Source organism: Rhinatrema bivittatum, chromosome 5, assembly GCF_901001135.1.
Source record: "Rhinatrema bivittatum chromosome 5, aRhiBiv1.1, whole genome shotgun sequence".
NCBI classification, from domain to species: Eukaryota; Metazoa; Chordata; class Amphibia; order Gymnophiona; family Rhinatrematidae; genus Rhinatrema; species Rhinatrema bivittatum.
The window spans coordinates 299910963-299927967 of record NC_042619.1 but is presented as its reverse complement, the minus strand read 5'-3'; positions in this window follow the sequence as shown (position 1 = coordinate 299927967).

The following is a 17005-nucleotide window of genomic DNA, read 5'->3' as shown; positions in this document are numbered from 1 at the left end:
CCGCTGCTTCTCCTCCCGCTCCTGCGGCCCCACCGCCATTTTTTTTTTCTGACCGACGTCCTTGCCCGCACATGCGCAGTAGAGCTGTGCTCTACTGCGCATTTGCGGGCCGTCGGTCACAGGCCATTTATAAGGTAGATAGTGATATTTCTGGTTTTGATTTATTGCGCTGCATATGAGTCTGGTTTTTAGTGGTTTCCAGTTCAGTTTTTGTTTTTTGGGGGGGTTTTTCCACCTTACTATTTATACTTTCTGGCCTGCATTTGTGACTGAGGTGAGGTGGTCTGCTAGCTGGGAAAATCTTGTGCCTGTTGGATTGAAGGTCTTCAGATCCATGATTGAGGAGCTCCTTGGGTGCTAATAAATGACTGCTCAAGCCTGCTGAATACTGAAATGCCTGCAGCAAGTGGTGGAGATTTGATTGCTGTGCCCAGGACCCACTGTGCCCTGCCCCACCCTCCGGCTCTCGTTGCACTCAATAATTTGTAATGTGGCCCCAGCACAACAAAGTTTGCTCGCCCCTGCACTAGACACACCATCCTTCTTGCAGATTAAAATCAGTTGGCATAGATGGTGTCGCGTTAAAGTGGTTCACTTCCTACCTCTCCGAATGGACACCTCGAATCAAAATTGGTTCTACCCGCTCTGGTCGGGCTTCAGTTTCATCAGGCATACCCCAAGGATCTGCTTTATCATCTACACTTTTCAATATCTACATAGCTCCACTCTGTAAGATTCTGGCCTGCTTAGGGGTAAATTATAAAATATATGCAGATGTCATTCAGTTTTTTTGCCTTTACAATATTGATTGGATACATACACTGGGTTTGGTCTCACTATGCATCAATTCTGTTAGTCAGTGTTTAGCACATAACTGTCTAAAACTCAATATCAGCAAAACTGAAATCTTATTGCTGACCGCAGCGAGCTTATCCTCCTCGAATGTACCAACATCCATAAACCTTCAGGAAAACTCCATTCCAATTCTAAATCAGGCAAGAAACCTTAGGATCTTGCTTGATTTGCAACTATCCATGCAAAAGCACATATCAAAGATTGTGTCAACTTCACTTTATAAACTATACCTACTAAAAAAACGTGAAGTCTCTTATTGTCCAACAAGATTTTTATTCAGTCTTGCAGTTTTTAGTGCTGAACCAACTAGATTATTGCAATTCATTGTTTTTGGACTTGCCAACAAATGTTATGTTTGCTGGCTCGTGGAACAGGCTGCGAGCCGGCTCACTCACCCCTACACCGGCCTCCCTGAAGCATGGCAGGACACTGCTGCTACTGCAGCCTTTTGACACGCCCATGGCGGTGATAGGCCCACATCGCCCTCAGATGACATCACATGCCTAGCCCTATAAAAAGCCCTCTGCCTCTTCCTCACTGCTTCAGCAACGGGTTGAGTACCTCCTGGTAGTGTGAGTTGCTGCTACGTTCTGTGTCTTCAGCCTTGACCAGCCTCCCGTGTCTTCAATCTTGCCTTGACACCCTGGTCTGACCCCCAGTATTGACCATAGCCTGTGCCCTAACCATTCTTGTCTGCTGTCTGCCTCAACCACTGCCTCCTATGGAACCTCTCCTAGCCTTCACCAGAGACTCTCACATAAGTCCTGCTGGCCCTCGGACCCCAAAGGCTCAATCTGCGAGGAAAGGGGCTGGTGTAGGCGAAGCTCCAGCTCAGTTTTTGCATCGTCTTCCACCAGTTGGCGGTGAGAACTTACTGGGCTTTCCCAGTAGGTGGCATCAACCTCACTCCAACACAGCTCTGACACACATTACAAGTAGCTCAAAATAAAGATGCAAGAATTTTGACAGGATCTCAACCTAGGCATCATATCACACCAGTTTTATATGAACTTCACTGGCTGCCAATTACACAAAAAATACAATATAAAATATTAACCTTAATTCATAATCTACTCCATAAAGACTCAAAAAGTCTCTTAGATTATTCAAACCAACCAGACAATTGAGATTATCATCCCAAAACCTTTTAAAAGTTCCTGCACTAAAGATTGCAAGACTGGATATTACTCGTAGGAGAGCATTTTCAATAGCAGGACCTCTGTTACAGAACTCCATTTCAGTTTCCTTCTGAAACACCTCATGCACAAAAACATTTTAAAAAGCATTAAAAACGTTTCTCTTCTCACAGGCGTGCATTGCCACCAAATGATTCTCCAAGTGCTATTTTTTTGTATTTTTATTGTGAGTTTTACCATATGTGAGTCTTATGGCTTCTAACTGAATGTTTCTTTATGATGTAAGCTGCCTCGTGGAAATGAAGAGTGCAGGTTAAAAATGTTTCAAAATATAAATAAATAATTAAATCAGCCCCTTTTCAGTGTTATCAGTGCAGCGGGCGCTCCTTTAGTAAATCTACCTCTTTGCACTGCTACATTAGTGCTCCTGCCCCCATCTGATTAGCACGTCTAAGGCCCTGGAGTTTATTGTAATTGGGGTGTAGGATGACCAGATGTTTCGATGACAGCGGCTTATTTCCACCTTCTTCTTTTACTATTAGAAATCTCAGCACAAAGCAATCTCAAAGTTAAACAGTAGCATAGCAATACGGTAACACAGTCGATGATGGCAGATAAAGGCCCATTGGCGCATCCAGTCTGCCAAGTTTTTCTTGTCCACATTGCTTAGATTCCAGCTGCCAGTCATAGAAGATTGATCGCGTATAGGATATCACTTCTTATCAAAGTCAGTTTTTGTTCCCTAGGTAGATACATATACAAAATTCTTCCTTGGGTAGATGAGTATATAAAATTTCCATACTTAGTCCAAAACCCTGGACCTACCCCCCCTTTGTTTCACCACAAAGCTTGGTAATGATCTAAACAGTTGCCAAAACTAGTGAGGCTGTTGCCTGAACATTCAGACTCCTAGGTCCTCATCAGGGCCAATGCAAGAGTACCAGGCACTCTAAGTGAACCTTCAGCCTTGCGCCCCCACTGTCCCCCCCCCACCATTAACAATCAGACCCTTAGGCCACCCCCTCCTCTGAGATTTGATAATTAAACTCAACAATGATGATGAACCCACCAACACCCTGCCACAGATGTGAGCCCTTGGACTGTGTCATGGTTTACACAGCCTAGAAGGCGAACCTACTAGGCCCATGCCGACAGCAAGTGGACTCACTCTTACTGGGACTGGAGCTGGAGCTTTACTTGTACCAGCCTCTTTCTTCGCAGATTGAGTCTTTGGGTGCCAGGGGCCAGCATGGCTTAGGCAAAAGTCCTGTAAGAAATGATCTAATGAAGTCAAATTTCAGGCCGAGGTCAGGGCTGGCAGTGGACAATGGAATCCAGATCCAGGCCAACGTCGGGGCAAGTAGCAAGTAATCAGTATCCAGGGCCAGTCCAAGGTTGGGGCAGGCAGTGAAAAGTTGGGTTGAGGTCCAAGCTGGGGTCAGGGCAGGCAGCAGTCCAGAAGAGTAGTCAGTATCTATAGCAGAGGTCAGATCCAGGAATTAGAGACAAACAGACAAGACAAGTCAAGGCACAGGAGAGCAAGACACAGACCGGGTGAACTGGCAAGGCAGGAAGGTAGTAACGAGGCAAGGCAGGACAACAAGGAGGCAAAATGAGGCAAAAGGCACAGAGATGAGTAGCAACACACACTGCAGCGCAGGAGGACCTGTTGCTGAGGTATCAGCTGTAGCGCAGCTGGGGTTTAAATTCCCAGCCACATGATATCATCAGAGGTCACCTCTGCTGGAGTGTCCCGCAGTGGGCCCTTCATAGGCCATTGCTTACCTAAGGGGAGAGTGTCGGCCAGCTGTGCCAGCTGGAGGTTGCAGGCTTCCTGCTGTGAAGATGCTTACAGTGGCATCAGGGTGAGTGTGGCCAGTTGCAGGGCATCCCATGACCGGCCAACTGTTACACACCCCTCCCAGAACAATTCTGGGAGGGGTGTGACAGACAGGGCAGGGTGTGACAGACAGGGCAATTTTCAAAAGCCAGTTACATGGATAAATACCAGCTTACCCCGATAAAAGGGCTGAATGAAACTTGTAAGGGTAATTATGTGGTTTTACATGATTGTTCTGGAAGGGGTAGTGGTGGGTCATTATGATTGAGTTTAATTATCAAAATCTCAGGGCCCTATGTGTCCTGTCTCCACATGTTTTTCTATTTATGCACTGTTGCCCTGCTTTCACAGCAGCCTTTCTGTTCAAGTGCTGTTCATGCCTTATTCTGCATAGTTTCTTGCTTTCTCGTATACAGTCGACTGGAAGTCAGCCTGCATGTTCACTGCTTCTACTATATTCAGTACAGCTGGCTTTAGAGGATTAACCTCTGACATGGAAACAGGGGCTCCTGGGTACTTTTCCTTGCATTTTTCAGTCAGCTTTGGTCAGCACTGGCAGTGGCCATGACTGTGTGATTCAGCAGCTATCTGGTCCAGCCCTGCAGAATTAATCTCATTTTACCTGTCTTTATTTCAGTGGCCCAGACTGCACTGGTAGCTGTTATTTTCAGTTTATGCACAGTAAACTCTCTATTTGTTTTGCCTGTTAATAAAGTTTGGAGTTGAAGAAGTGGCCTCCTCTGTTTGCGAGTAAAAACCAAGTTAAGCTGTTTGAGTGGCGCATAGGGAACGCATGATGAAGATAATACTAAGCCCCATTATGGAAAAAAAATTAAATTCTGTTGCCACTTTAGTAACAAACTCTTTCCATTATCAGTCAGAAGCGAAAAGAAACCCTACAAAAGAGTTACTCACAAACTATACAGGAAATCTCCCATACCAAAACAGCACCTCCCAGAATTTAAACAGCAACAACCCTACATTTTAAAAAGGCAGCAATGCAAATATTACACCAGACCCTAGAACTGCATTATTGTTCTTCCCAACAGAGGAAAGGAGTGTTCTAGTTGTCAAGCAGATAGTATAATGGACCCAGACCCAGAAGCTAGGAGGATGTGTAGGTGTCCTTAGCTGGATAGTGCTCTCACTGACTGAGAAACCTGTCTATGACCCCCTCTGACTACTATATTCTTGCTTCACACTCACAATCAGGGGCAGCTTAAGGCAATCTGCTGCCTGAGGTGAGGGATGAAATGGAACCCCCGTCCTCAAGGCGAGGAGCAGGTTAAATCACCAGGGGAGGAGTGGGGTCCCCTTTGGAGTCTGGCCCTTTGGGTGATTTGTAATGCTGGGGAAGGGCAGGGTCAGGATTACGAAAGGAGTGGCAGATATATTATCACTGACATTCTTTCTAGGACGCTGGGAACCCTGCCACACTCCTGGGAACCCTACCACCTGCCTCCCATCCTTCCCCATCACAAAATACTTGGTGTTTTATATTTCAATCAAATATTCACTGATAATCAATCAATCAATTTGGATTGATTATCAGTGAATATTTGATTGAAATATAAAACACCAAGTATTTTGTGATAGGGTTGTAGTGTACACTTGGTTTAAAATCTCATTTTGAAATTTAGTCCCATCCTTCCCCAGCATCTGCCCCCCTGGGGTTGTCTGAGACTAGTGAATGGTGGGAAACTGTATGTGGTCACTCTCTTAGGGTCAGAGCAAGACTATTAGACAACCCATCCCCCCTTCCTTTCCCTTCCCACACAATTAAAAATTATGCATTTTTTTCCATTTTAAAATGTCTTATTAACCGCTTCCCCAGCCTAAAATACATTTTATATGGAAAAGATACATTCAAAGAACAATATTGAAAATATTGAGGTCAATATTCAAAAGCCATTTAGACGGACAACTTAAACTCTAAATGGCAAGTAGTGGGATATTCAGCCTGCTATCTGGCTAAATTATAGTTAATCTGTAGGCATTTATGATACCAGCATATATAAATATATACAAATGTTTTTCACCTACCTTATCAGTTTTCATTTGTACAGTAGATTTGGGAATCTTTGGGTTTTTTTAATTTGCACAAAGATCTATATTTGTCATTTCTGGATTAATTTGCGATCCGTTCCCTTCTTAACTCACTTATCCTCTTCTGTTCCCAAATCAAAGGTCGTATATGCCGACCCAGTAGCATATCCTGAAAACTAAAGCCAATCAACAATTTTAAGCATCATTTTAGTTCTCAGTGACTCAGATTTAGTAAAGTTTGCCTACATTCATTTCGGAAGCATTTTGACTGTAGACCGGTGTTATTAGCCAGGTAGACTGAAGAAAGCTATTGCTATCCATGGGCGTTACAGGTCTGTTTCATCAGATCTGCTGTGCTGGGTACTTGCGACCTGGATTGGCCACTGTTGGAGACAGGATGCTGGATTTGTTGGACCGTTGTCTGACTCAGCATGGCATCTTTTATGTTCTTATTTTACCTAACAGGCCGATGCAGAAAGGTATGTTCAGTACCCTCACATGGAAATCCTATGCAAATGAGGGCATTAAGAAGTACTCCCTGATGCAGAGAGCTGAGTTGGTCCAACCTAGATTTTTTTTTTAGCGCTGGAAGCTCCAGCTCAGAGATGGAGTTGTTTCCAGTGCTACTGCACTGGCACTTAAAAACACCAGAAAAAAAGTTTAAAAAAGAAAAAAAAAGAGTCAGGAACACTTCATCTGCATAAGTGCATACTAATCCATCTAAGTGGTGGCAGCCATCACTTAGCCAGATAAGTCAGTACTTATCCAGCTAGGTGGCAGCAATTCACTGCTGCCAGATAAGTGCTGATTTATCCGGCTAAGTGGAAATGGTGAACAGTGGCCAGATAACCAGGTTAAGTACTCGTCTCCTTATCAGGCACTTCAGTCACCCCATTCCCAAGTTAAAATGTGTGTCCGGCCTGTGCCAAAAGCACGTTTTAAGATCCGTGTGCTTTTTTTTTTTTTTTAACTCCCGTTGCAATAGCATATCGTTAGCTTGCTGCGTTGGGAGTTAAAGGGTTTTTTTTTTAATCCGAGTGTTGAAGTTGTGCGCTGAAATCGGCTCCAATTTCTGCACCGGCCCTGTAAGCTGACACAACTGAAGATTCCGCCCCTAATCACAGGGATCAGCACTGTACAAGAAGAGGAAGCAGAGCTAGAATAATCAGTTTGTCTGCTCAGGAAAAGGCAAGAGAAGAGGAGGGAAAGCATCCCACAATCCATGAAAAGCTGTATTTAGGCCTCAATTGACCAATTTGTCTAAGGCTACAAAGAACAATTCAAAACTATTTTAAAGTCTGGCCGAAGCTTCCAAAAGTCTTACTTTTTGCAGGAATTTTAAAAACTATAGAGGTCCATATTCAGCCGCTGTGCGATTGTACTAGATAGCCGGTTATACATAACTGGCTGACTAGCAGGGTATATTGAACGGCACGGTGCACCCCTCAGTATACCCAGTGATCTTAAAGTTAGCCGGTTATGGAAAACTGACTGACTTTAGGACAGCCCTATGGCCCGACGAGTTAGCTGCAGAAGATAACAGGCTAATTCCAAATATCAGAGTTAGTTGGTTATGTGGCTACCTCCGACCTCCAAAGAACACCTCCTGTCTGATCTTTTCTGGCTAGAAATTAGCCGCTTAAGGGCTGAATATAGCTGGGTAAGCCATTTATAGGGTCATTCATCAAAATGCATTATGGCGTTAATGCCTGTGATATTTATTGCAACGTGAATGCAAATTTTTCAAATTTATTCAAAGGGGCGGGATTGGGGAGGAGTTTGGGTTAGATCAATGAAAAGGAGGAGCATTATCGCACTGTGCGATAGCGCAATGCATGCTTTTAATGCCAGAGGTAACTACACCTTTTTTCCTGGCATTAAGCTGTGCGATAAATTCTGTTTTGGGCATGAGAGAGAGTGAGCCAAAGCCTCTGGGGTGGCATGCATAGTAGTCAACTATTTATACTGCTATAGGAGGGCCAGCTACTAACTCGAGGTGAGGGTTTGGTGGTGGTCTAGGGTTTTGGGGCCAATTTTACATGCAGAGTGAGACGTACAAATAGCAAGGTAGACCTTGGTGAAGATTTGATGTGATTTGGAGTGAGGAAAGTTGCACAAAGATGAGATTTCTACAGTGTTCTCTTGCCCTAGCTTGATGGGCTCTCTACCAGGGTACTATCAATCTAGGGCGAGAGAACATTGAAGTAATCTAATTTTAGTTTGACTTTCCTCATTCCAAATCACGTCAAATCTTCACTAAGGTCTACTGTGCTGTTTGTATGTAGTTGACAAATATGAAAGCCTTATAAGGAGTATCTGTCTCTCTCTCTCTCTCTCTCTCTCAAAACTTTAATGCTCATTAAAATTATCATAGCCACACCCCTTTTCCTTATTGCGGGCGTTATCGAAAATTATAACATTTTGATGAATCTAGGGGTCAGACGGATTAACTATTACATTACCTGTCTAAATGGCTTTTGAATATGGAGGACCTCCCTATTTACACAATCTTATTAAATCCCAAATCTCCGCTTTTGTAAGAGAAGGTTAAAGAGCTTCTCACCTTCAGAAAAATGCAGGAACAAAACAGAAAAGCGAGGGCAACCCTAGACCTTGAATTCTAAGCTCAGGTAACTTGTGGGGTGGATGTTAAAACAAACAAACGAACCATAGGTTGGAACCAGTTGTCCAGATGTTTGTGCAGTCAATGTCACTCTAGCTGAGTGCTAAAACAGTCCACATCCTGAATAAATGCATTAAGAGAGGCACATGGATGTATGGTGAATTATAGCCCAGTGATGCCTTCCAGTGCAGTGTGCTCTGCGGTTAAGGTCTGGACTGTGAATCCAGATGTTCTATTGCTGTGTTTTGAAGCTTGCTGGATCTCAGAGGAATCATCAGCCCATCAGTTACACGGCTATTACAACTGCAGATGGTTTGACTTTGCCAACAATGTTAGGAATCCATTGTAGACAAGAAGAATTTAGTACTATTTTTTTTTTTCTGCTTTCCCCCCTCCCAATGCACTCTGTTACTATAATTTACCATTTTAAGAATAATGTTGGGATGAAGGACCGTGTGATAATGAAAAAGATTTGGCTGCTGAACGGGGGGCTCTTGTGGATTGAGAGAGAGAGACCCTGCATCCCCAGTGTCGCCGTCCAGTGAGCATGGTATGGCTCTTTCACAGCTAGTTCGTTTTACACAGTGCCATGAACAGAACTAATGGAAATCTACCACACCCCCCCACCTGCCGCCACCCCCTACCCCCCCCCCCCCCCACCTTAATATCTGAACCCAGAGTATTTACTGTAACACTTTCTAGGTCTGCGGGTCTTCCAGAACGCTGGATATTACAAAAATATTCAGCATACTTCTATGTAGGCAATAGTCTTGGATGTTTTACAGAGGAAACTTGGGCAGCCAGAAAGTGAATTAATGAATTACGACACCATTGAGTATTGCTGTCTGATCTTGATGAATAATACAACACAGTAACACAATAACATAACAACACGGAAAATTACAGCAGAAAAAGACCAATTGACTCCTCCAGTCTACACTGCCAAGGATATATCCCAGCTGCCAGCCCTAGAGCGCAACTGCTTGTAAGATATTATCACTGCTTATCCATGACAGATTTTATCTTCCTTCTTTCTATTCTTCCATCTGAAGTAGATGAGCATTCAATAGGGGTGGCTCATGGCAATCTGCTGCAAAGGATGAGAAAGCACTCCTCCACTAACGTGTAGTGCAGGCCAAATCACCAGGATGGCCAAGGTGAGGGGGGAGGGGTTTCCCCTTCAGAATTTTGCCGAGTGAGAGACCCTTGGAATCTGGTATTTTTGGTGATTTGAAATGCTGAGGAAGGTGGGAACCAGGGGTGAGCAGATGGAGTGTCGGAGATAATATTTTTAGGAAGCTGGCAACTCTGTCACACTCCTAGGAACTCTGCCTCCCACCTCCCACCCCACCCCCATCTGTCCTCTGGGGAAATGGGAGATGGGTGAATGGTTGGGGGTCTGTGTGTGGCACCCTCTCACATTGCGCCCTCTCTTTTTCCCTACCTCTCTCCCTTTTCTTTTTAATTCCTTCTACCCCACACACCTTTTCCCTCCTTCACTCATGCCCCTATACCCTTCCCTCTCACCAATGGCTGTGGTCAGGGCCTTCAAGGGATACACTAAATCCCCAGCTCTAATCAATTATGCTTTTTTTTTTTAAATGTTTCTTTCAGCTACAGTTGCTTCCATGGGTGATGTGGGGTTTTTTTGTGGTGGTGGTGGGGGGAATTGCTCCCCCAAACATAAGTGGGAGAGAACACTGCAGTAGCCGAAGAGAGAGTGAGGGGATTGGCAAGTTGCCATGGATCCCATACCATGGTCGATGAGAAAGTGGCCTGGCAGGCTGCTGTGGGCCCAGTCTCGCAGCAAGCCATCACGGACCCCATTCCGTGTTAGCTGAAGAAGAGGCCTAGCACAGCCTCGAAGAAAATGCCCAGAGGAGCCTGTTTTGTGTGAGTGTTTTAGAGAGAGAGAGAGAGAGAGAATGTATGTGACAGCCAATATGTGTGGGAGAGAGAGATGGTGTGTGTGTGTGTGTGAGAAAAAGAGAGATTGCATGTGTGTGTGAAAGAAGTGGGGTATGTGTGAGAGCCTGTGTGTGTGTGTGTGTGTGAGAGAGAGAGGGTATGCATGTCAGAGCATGTACGTGCTTGAGAGAGTCAACATTGTGTTTATGTATGTGCATGAGAGGGAAAGAAAGCCCCCTCTCTCTCTCACACACAGTCTATGTGTGAGAGAGGGTGCATGTGAGAACCTGTGTATCTATGTGTGTGAAAGTGTGAGGAAGAGAGAGCCTCTGTGTAAGCTTGTGCATGTGAGTGAGAAAGAAAGGGCAAGTGTATGAGAGCATGAGTTTGTGAGGAAGACAGAGCCTTGTGTTAGTGTGTGTGTGAGAGCACGTGTGTGTATCTGTGAAAGAGGGAGAGAAAGCCTATATGTAAGCATGTGTGTGAGGCAGAAAGAGAGAGGGGGAGTGTGTGTGAGAGAAGGAAAGTTTGTGTGCCCCCAGCCCAACAATCTCAGGGTGACTGCAAATCAAAAAATCCCAGGTATGGAGAGCGGGAGATTTTTTTAATCCTTATTAGTTTCATTAATGGATGTTATTTGATGTGTCTGCTGTTTTGAAATATTTTATTAATGTTTTGGGAAATGTATAAACATTGTTATGAGATTTTAATTATTGAATGTTCTGCTCATCAGCTGTTTTGAAATTTATTTGTATGGTTTAACTATGATTGATGTTTTATATTTCTTGATTTTGTTTGTTGATCCCTTATTCTATATTTGGTAAGGGTCTCTGTGTGTTCTATATTATGTGACTGAGATGAGGGATTCTGCCAGTGTATAGTTTCCGTGTGTGTATGTGTGTGTGTGTGGGGGGGGGGTGTCTATAGTAGTCCAGCTTGTTCTATTTTCAATAGGAAGTCTATTGGCTTTTTAGGTTCTGATGTAATATAATATTTGCAGTGCTGCTCTTTCCTGGGTAGGTTGTTACTGTTTAAGTCTTGGGAGTTAGTATTTTTTTTTTTTTTTGTATGGCAGATTTGTCTTTTCGGGTAAATTGTATTCTTTGCAAGCTGTGATAGCTTTTACTGGATCTATTAAATATTATCCAGACATACTGTATATGAATTACAGAGAAAATATATGACCCGTCTTAGATGTGAATGTTTCTGATTTGATATCTGAAGAAGAGACCCAAGTAGTTTTCTAAAAGCTTTTGTACAGATATTTTTTTTATTTTACAAGTATTTTTAGGCAGCCTGGCTTATTCTGTTTTCCTAATAGGAGGTGTATTGGTGTTTTAGGACCTGATGTAATATTTGCAGTGTTGCCTTTTCATAGATAGGGTTGTTACTGTTTGAGTGCTGGCAGTTAGTGCTGTTTTGGTATGAGAGGTTTACTATATTGTAATGGTTTTATTCATGGCTTTCCGAGGGCTAAGCCCACACCCAGTATATTACAATAGGCCTAATGCCATATGGGTTCCAAGTGCCTTTTGTGACTTGGGGAGAGAGGGTTAAGGGAGCGAGACTGCTGGATAACTGGGTTGGGGGGGACGGGGGGGACGGGAGAGAGAATACTGGTGACTCAGGGGGAGAATGGAAGTGGAAAGGGGGTTGAGAATGTGAGACTGACTCCCCTCTATAAATATCTCCACATGCCACTGCTTCTCACTCACATCCCCTCAGCTTGCAGTCTTTCCTACTTCTAGTTGGAGCCACCGCATTCTTGCATCCTAGCTTTAGTCTGTGTCCTGCTTAGGCCCCAGTATAGTGGCCTTCTATCTCTGTGTGTTTGTTTGTTTGGTTTTTTTTCCTGTTTTTATCTACTTCTTGTCCTTGTCTGGTTCTTGTGTGTGCTGGCCTTTTTGTTTGCTTTTGTTTTGCCCTTAGTGGCTGCCTTCTAGTTCTTGTGACAACACCCCTGGTTAAGACCTGCCAGCCTCCAGAACCTGAAGGGGGAGGGGTGCTGGTCGGGCAGAAGAGCTTCTCCTGCACAGGCCATGCCTGAAGGCGCCAGTTGTTCCCAGTTCCAGCCTGCTCCTGCCCTGGGGGTTACAATATAACTGACTGTTGTGGCCTGAAATTGATTAGCCCGATTTTTGTTTTGTTTTGTTTGCCTTTGTAGAAGGTGAGATAGCCAATGCAGAGATGTTTTTGGGGGGCAGTTGATGCCACTCTAAAATTTTGCTGCTTCAGGCAACTGCCGCACCCTGCCTAATGACGGAACTGCCCCTGCACACGAGATCCCCTGTTTCAGTGGTATTCATTTGCAGTCCTCGAAGGTCCCAAATAGGTCAGGTTTTCAGGATACTACTAATGAATATGCACGAGTCAATCTGCATGCAATTGAGGCAGTGTGCATGTGGATTAAAATCATGCATATTCTCTAGGGGTATCCTGAAAACCTGACCAGGTTGCGGCTCGTGATGAATGGAAATGAGAATCACTGCCCTGTTTGGTTCACACCAAGGACTCCTCATGTCTAACAACAAAACTCTATGAACAGTCCTTGGGACACACCTTGCTGGTCAAGTTTTCATGATAACCCACAATCAGTGTGCATGACATAGATCTGCATACAGTGAAGGCAGCGCAGGCAAATCTATCTCATGCATACTGATTATGGATATCCTGAAAACCAGACTGACTGGATTTGTCCCAGCGGCTGGTTTGAGAAGCCCTAGTCTATAAAAATATAAATACCTACCAAGAATAGTGTGAAAAGAACAAGCCTGAAACCAATGAATGGAGACCCTTTCTAAGTCTAAAAACTAGTGACTCGATTTGGTAATATTCATGGGATGCAAGAATGGCTACTGAGAATCATTTGCTACTGGCTGATTTTTCATAAAACTGAAAAAATATTTTGGGGTAGTGGGGGAAAGCAGGAAAATAGGGGGCCATATTCAGCTCTGTCTCATGGAGAGTTACTCCTGGGCAGAACGTTTTTGGCAGACCTCAGAGTTTTACGGTGCAGAAGGCCCTCATCACCAAAAGAATCTGGATTTATCCAAAGACATCCAAACACCAGATGACCCTGATCGCTGCAATTTCTGGCATGGCAAAGCATTCCACAAACCTTTATAAAAACAAACAGTCTTTATTCCAACATGAGCTAGCCCTGGAACTAAAAACAGCCCCGTAGTCCGTGTATTTGCCACTGTATCCTTCTGGGGGCAACAAGTGAATAAACAAAATAATGGCTGTCATGGGAATGGGGGTGGAGGGTCCGTCCTGCTATTTATGGTACGCCTAATCTCAGCATCGGTCAAGAATTCCTGTGTGCAAAAAAAAAAAAGTTTGTCACTAAGTTTCTAAGACAGACACAAAACCCTTTACTCTTACTGTACATCTGGCTTGGACTTGTTTGGCATGAAAGCCGGGAGGGGCCATCTCAGCAATTCCATGAGACCCAAGGGTAATTTACGTCCGGTGTCAACTTTCCAGAGGCCAGGAAAAAAAAAAAAAAAAAAGTCCCAAATTAAGGCTGTGTTTTACTTGTAATTGCTCCGTCGTCTGTGGCTTTACCAACTTCGAATCCCAGCCTTGAATAATAGTCACTGTGTGTTCTCAAGAGAGCAGGCCCTGTGTGCCGAAGTGCTCCACATTGTTATGGCATTAGAGAACGGCGGGGCCTCACCTGCTCACCACAGACCCTCCCCTCCGAGATCCACTGCAAAGCCCAAAAGGTTAAAGGTCAAATACCTCAAGCCCCACACTCCCTCTGCAGAGAGTACAGAAATGTCCACCAACCCAGCCAGTCTTATTTTTTTAAATGCTTTTCATGGACAATTGAAAAGATACCGTGTGCATGAATCCATGTTACAGAATTGTTGCGGGAAACGCTTGAGGCAACTGGCCCCCATAACCCGTAGACAATGTCATGTCAACCCTTTGAGAGAAATATTACATGAGAGCACAGAGCCAGTGAGGAGCCAACATAACTGGGGAAACACAGAACAGGGGAAGAAATATGGGACATTTTCAACCTCCAGCGACTCGAAATGTTCTGGGTCATATCTGATGACCCTTTATTTTAAAAGATTTAGAATCTCCTTATCCACAATCCAAGGCAGAGTACATCAAAACAAGCATTAAAAATATAAAAACAAAAGACACTAAAACATCAACGTGATCAGCTGCTTTAGAACCAAAATTGCAAGGCAAGTTGTCAGATGGGGAATGATAGTCTCCGTGTAACTTTAATTGAGTTGTGTCGGAATTCTATAAAATCCTTAGGAATCATCCTGAAGTGTGCTAATGCCACTACACCAGAGTCAGGGTCTGTGGATTCTTTTTGACTGCGTTTGATGTCGAAGCAATTTGGTGGTACACCAGGCCATTTACCTCAGGTTTAACAACACAGGTATCGCATCAGAAAGCTTCTTCTTTCAATCGGCACCCTAAACTGAGTTGTTTAAAAATAAACACAAAATATGTAGATTTTCTTTCTATGTTGTAAATAATTTATGTAAGAAATGATTCAAGAAAGGATAGGAGAAGCACAAAAGCTCCTTGGTTATGAGAAAGTGAAAGGAAAGCCATAGGATAGCTGGGGTCAGTAAGGAAAATTGGGGCAGACATTCATTATAGTCTCTGTTTCTAAATTTATATGTTCGTTCACTTTTCCAAGCAGAAGAGTTTCCTTAACTGCATGTGGGTATTATTGGATATTAAGCAGATCTGGATCTGCCACAGTCCAATGCAGTCCAAAATCTGCCCATCCATAATTAGAGATGGGAAGAGACCCAGTTCCTTGCAGGCTATTTTAGGACTGCCCTAGATTTCTGACAGCCTCCGTCCTGTTGCATTCTGATACCTGCATCACTGATTTTCAAATGGTAGGAGCAGGGACTACAATTACCACCATGCATTGGGATCCACATTCTGGCTAAAATTCTGCACTGGTTCACTCAGCAGTGCTGCATAATCAGGACGTGGAAAGCTTGCTGCCTGCTTGAAGACAAGTAGGAAAGGGTAACCTTGAGGAGCTGGGTCCTTGTCCCTGGGGTCTGATGTGAGGCAAGATTACATAGGCTGTGCAGGGTTGCCTCTGGTTCTCAACCAGTCTGAGCGTGCTCACTGTCACTCGGTCAGCTGCTGGCATGCAAGATATGCCGCACTCGTGGATCCAGCTGTCCCAGCCGGTGGGGATAAGAACATTTTTCACACGGGAGCATCTGACTCTTCCCTGCATTCTGGCCAAAAGCTCTCCATTCCCATAGCTCGAATTAAAATTCTGTAATAATGCCTCTGATTCAAAGATGGTCCGTGGCAGCACACAGGTTTTTCTCTGAATACCCCATATCAAAGCTGTGTTCAGGGGCTTTCCCAAAACGAGTAACTGTATGCAGATCCTTTCTGGACTTTTAAGTTCCCCATGTGTGATGAGCTCCATCATTCTCAATTATTTATTTATTTATTTATAACTTTTATATACCAATTAGGGATGTGAATCATGTCCTCGATCGTCTTAACGATCGATTTCGGCTGGGAGGGGGAGGGAATCGTATTGTTGCCGTTTGGGGGGGGTAAAATATCGTGAAAAATCGTGAAAAATCAAAAAAACGTAAAATCACAAAACCGGCACATTAAAACCCCCTAAAACCCACCCCCGACCCTTTAAATTAAATCCCCCACCCTCCCGAACCCCCCCCCAAATGACTTAAATAACCTGCGGGTCCAGCGGCGGTCCGGAACGGCAGCGGTCCGGAACGGGCTCCTGCTACTGAATCTTGTTGTCTTCAGCCGGCGCCATTTTCCAAAATGGCGCCGAAAAATGGCAGCGGCCATAGACGAACACGATTGGACGGCAGGAGGTCCTTCCGGACCCCCGCTGGACTTTTGGCAAGTCTTGTGGGGGTCAGGAGGCCCCCCCCCAAGCTGGCCAAAAGTTCCTGGAGAAGAGCAATTGCATAATGGAGTAAAAATAATAGTAATAAGAGTAACGGTCAAAGAAATAACTGCATAAAATACCATAAGTCCGTATCGTGAGGGGCATGTTAGGGAGAGTTATATAATGGTGCATTCACAAAGTCAGAGCATTAACTAAGTCAGACCATTAGTAAGTCTAGAAGGGATTGCTAGGGAGCCTAAAAGGGGAGGAAGACTCTAGCGAGGGCCTTTTGAGGGGCAGGGAGGGGGGGGGGGAATCGGAGAGCATTATCCTTCAGAGAAAGCTTGAATGAAAAGCCAAGTTTTGAGTTTTAATTAAGGCAGAATGGCCCTGCCCATGACTTTCCAAAGATAGGAGTCATATGCCTCACACCTTGGCATCTCTGTCTGACCTCATGCTCCATAGGGTTAACATCTGAACCAGGTTAACCCTCACAGGCTGATCTGGTTCTGATTTTATCCCTTGAAATCACTGAATTTTTAAGTCCTGCCTTTTTTTTTTTTTGAGAAATTGGACCGAACTACAAGTCCATAAATCCCATGAATCAAAACCAGAACCGGATCAGCCTATCAGCTGGGACCTGGATCAGGTAGAAAGCCCTGCTCATGGTTCCATTTAATGAAACTATGCATGCAATTTGCATTGGATGGAAGAAGCCATTA